The sequence below is a fragment of the Cebus imitator genome, unplaced genomic scaffold (genome assembly GCF_001604975.1).
Source record: "Cebus imitator isolate Cc_AM_T3 unplaced genomic scaffold, Cebus_imitator-1.0 Scaffold6, whole genome shotgun sequence".
Lineage (NCBI taxonomy): Eukaryota > Metazoa > Chordata > Mammalia > Primates > Cebidae > Cebus > Cebus imitator.
The window spans coordinates 5,908,456-5,912,830 of record NW_016107321.1 but is presented as its reverse complement, the minus strand read 5'-3'; positions in this window follow the sequence as shown (position 1 = coordinate 5,912,830).

The window sequence follows — 4,375 nt, the reverse complement described above, 5'->3', positions numbered from 1 at the left end:
AGAGACGGGGTTTCACCATGTTGACCAGGATGGTCTTGATCTCTTGACCTTGTGATCCACCCACCTCGGCCTCCCAAAGTGCTGGGATTACAGGCTTGAGCCACCGCGCCCGGCCTCCAGTTTTGTTCTTTTTGCTCAGGATAGTTTTGGCTTTTCTGGGTCTTTCAGGGTTCCATATAAATTTTAGAGTTTTTTTTTTTTCTATTTATGTGAAGAATGGCATTGGTATTTTGGTAGGGATTGCATTGAATCTGTAGATTGCTTTGGGTAGTATGGATATTTTAATAATATTGATTCTTTCAATCCATGAACATGGAATATTTTTCTTTTTTGTGTCCTCTTCAATTTATTTCATTCGTATATTATAGTTTTTATCGTAGAAATCTTTTGCTTCTCTGGTTAATTTCTAGGTATTTAATTTTATTTATGGCTACTATAAATAGGATTACTTTTTTGATTTCTTTATCAGATTGTTCATTGTTGGCATATAAAAATGCTGTTGATTTTCATATGTTGATTTTGTATCCTGCAATGTTACTGAATTTATCAGTTCTAATCATTTTTTGATGAAGTTTTTAGGTTTTTCCAAGTATAAGACCATATCCTCTGCAAATAAGGATAATTTGCTTTGTCTTTTTTTTGTTTGTTTTTTTGAGACAGGGTTTTGCTGTTGTTACCCAGGCTAGAGTACAGTGGTGTGACCTTGGCTCACTGTAACCTCCACCTCCCAGGTTCAAATGATTCTCCTGCCTCAGCCTTCTGAGTAGCTGGGATTACAGGTGACCGCCATCATACCTGGCTAACTTTTTGTATTTTTAGTAGAGACAGGGTTTTGCCATGTTGGCAAGGCTGCTCTTGAACTCCTGACCTCAAGTGATGCGTCCACCTCAGCCTCCCAAAGTCCTGGGATTACAGGCATGAGCCCCCGTGCCTGGCCTATATGTTTCTCATCTGATTGCTCTAGCTAGGACCTCCAGTACTATGTTGAAAAACAGTGGTGAAAATGGGCATCCTTGTCATGTTCCAGATCTAAGAGGAAGGGCTTTCAGTTTTTCCCTATTCAGTATGATAGTAGCTGTGAGTCTGGCATATACGGCTTTTATTACATTGAGGTATGTTTCTTCTATACCCAGTTTTTGAGGGTTTTTAATGTGACGAGATGTTGAACCTTACCTGATGCTTTTTCAGCATCATACGGCTTGATCATATGGTTTTTGATCATATGATTGATATGATCATATGGTATTTCTCCTTCACTCTGTTAATATTAATATACATTAATTGATTTGTGTATGTTGAACTATCCTTGCATCCCTAGAATAAATCCCACTTGGCCATGATGAATAATTTTTTAAATGTATTGTTGCATTTGGTTTGCTAGTAAAACAAATTTTGTTTTGAATTAGGTTTTGTTGATTTTTGCATTTATATTCACCAGAGAAACTTGCCTATAGTTGTTTTGTTTTGTTTTTTTAAATGTGTCTTTGTCTGGTTTGGGTATCAGGATAATACTGGCTTTGCAGAATGAGATTGGGGATATTCCCTTTTCCTGTATTTTTTGGAACAGTTTGAGTAGAGTTGGTATTAGTTCTTTAAATGTCTGACAGAATTCAACAGTGAAACCATTAAGTCCTGGGCTTTTCTTTACTGGGAGACTTTTCATTACAGCTTCAACCTTATTACTTGTAACTGGTCTGTTCAAGTTGTGGATTTCTTCATGGTTCAATTTGGTAGGCTGTATATGTCTAGGAAGTTACCCATTTCTTCCAGATTTTCCAATTTATTGGCATGCAGTTGCTCATAGTAGCCACTAATGATCCTTTGAATTTCTGCAGTATCAATTGTAATGTCTACTTTTTCATCTCTGATTTTCTTTATTTGGTGTCTTCTCTCTTTTTTCCTTAGTCTGGCTAAAGAGCCAATTTTGTTCATATTTTCAAAAAACCCAACTTTTTTTGGATGTTGATTGTATTATTTTAAGTTTTATTTATTTCTGCTCTGATTTTTATTATTTCTTTTCTTCTACTAATTTTGGGTTTGGTTGGCTCTCACGTTTCTAGGTTTGTAAAGATACATTGTTAGGTTATTTATTTGAAATTTTTCTTCTTTTTTGATGTAGGCACTTAGAGCTATAAATTTCCCTCTTAGTACTGTTTTTACTTTATCTCATAGGTTTTGGTATGTTGTGTTTCCATTATCATTTGCTTCAACAAATTTTTCAAATTCCTTCTTAATTTCTTCATTCATTGACTTGTCATCCAGGAGCATATTGTTTAATTTCCATATGTTTGTACAGTTTCCAAAATTCCTCTTATTATTGATTTTTAGTTTTATACCATTGTGGTCAGAGAAGATACTTGATATTATTTCAGTTTTTTTTTTTTGAATGTTTAAAGACTTGTTTGTGACTAACATATGATCTATCCTTGAAAATAATCCAGGTACTGAGAAGAATGTGTATTCTGCAGGTGTTGGATGAAATGTTCTATAAGTATTTATTAGGTCCATTTGTTCTATAGGGCAGATTAAATCTGATGTTTCTTTGTTGATTTTCCCAGCTGTTTTGCTGTTCTTTGATTTTCTGAAAGTGGCGTGTTGAAGTGTCCAGCTATTTTTGTATTGGGGTCTGTCTCTCTCTTTAGCTCTAATAATATTTGCTTTATATATCTGAGTGCTCCAGGGTTGGATGCATGTATATATTTACAATCATTATATCTTCTTGCTGAATTGACCGTTTTGTTATTATTTTTTCCTGACAGTCTCCCTTTGTTTCCTAGACTGGAGTGCAATGGCGCAATCTCAACTCACTGCAACTTCTGTCTCCCGGGTTCAAGCAATTCTCCTGCCCCAGGCTTCCAAGTAGCTGGGATTACAGGCACCCACCACCATATCCAGTTAATTTTTTTATATTTTTAGTAGAGATGGGGTTTCACCATATTGGCCAGGCTTGTCTCGAATTCCTGACCTCAGATGATCCACCTGCCTCAGCCTCCCAAGAGCCTCCAGAATCCCAAATTGTTGGGATTATAGGCATGAGCTATCACGCATGGCTGACCACTTTGTTATTATACAATGACTGCTTTGTCTCTTCTTATGGTTTTTGTCTTGAAATTTATTTTGTCTGATATGAATGTAGCTACTGCTGTTCTTTAGTTTTCATTGGTATGAAATATCCTTTTCTATCCCTTAATTTTCAGTCTATATGTATCTTTATTGATGAAGTATGTTTCTTTTAGGTAACAGATCTTTGGGTCTTGATTTTTCATCCATCGAGCCATTCTATGTCTTTTTTTGGGGGGTGGGGGCAAGGTCTCACCTGTCACCCAGGCTGGAGTACAGTGGCATGATCACAGGCCACTACAGCCTTGACATCCCAAGCTCAACACTCCTCCCACCTCAGCTTCCTGAGGAGCTGGGACTACAGGTGTGTGCCACCATGCCTAGCTTTTTTTTTTTTTTTAATTTTTTCTTACCAGGTGTGGTGACTCACACCTGTAACCCCAGCACTTTGAGAGACTGAGGCAGGTGGATCACCTGAGGTCAGGAGTTCAAGACCAGCCTGGTCAACATGGTGATATCCCATCTCTACTAAAAATACAAAAATGAGCTGGGCGTGGTAGCGGGCACCTGTAATCCCAACTGCTTGGGAGGCTGAGGCAGGAGAATCTCTTGAACCTGGGAGGCGGAGATTGCAGTGAGCTGAAATTGTGCCATTGCACTCTAGCCTGGGCAATAGAGTGAGACTCCCTCTCAAAAAAAATTTTTTTATTTTTTTGTAGAGACAGGGTCTCACTATGTTGCCTACGTTGGTCTTGAACTCCTGGCTTCAAGAGATCCTCCCATTTTGGCCTCCCAAAGCTCTAAGATTGCAGGTGTGAACCACTGCTCCCAGCCTACTCTGTTTTATTTTATTTTATTTTTTTTAAGACAGAGTCTTGCTCTATTGCCCAGACTGGAGTGCAGTGGCACAATCTTGGCTCATTGCAATCTCTGCCTCCCAGGTTCAAGCAATTCTTGTGTCTCAGCCTCCCGAGTAGCTGGGATTACAAGCAAGCACCATCATACTCAGCTAATTTTTGTATTTTTAGTAGAGACAGGATTTCACCCTGTTTGCCAGGTTGGTCTTGAACTCCTGGCCTTAAGTGATCCATCTGCCTGGGCCTCCCAAAATGCTGAGATTATAGGCATGAGCCACCATGCCTGGCCCCACTCTGTCTTTTGACTGGAGAGTTAATAATTTGTTAATATTCTGGCCAGGTGTGATAGCTCATGCCTGTAATCCCAGCATGTTGGGAGGCTGAGGCAGGTGGATCACCTGAGGTCAGGAGTTTGAGACCAGCATGGCCAACATGGCAAAACCCTGTCTCTACTAAAC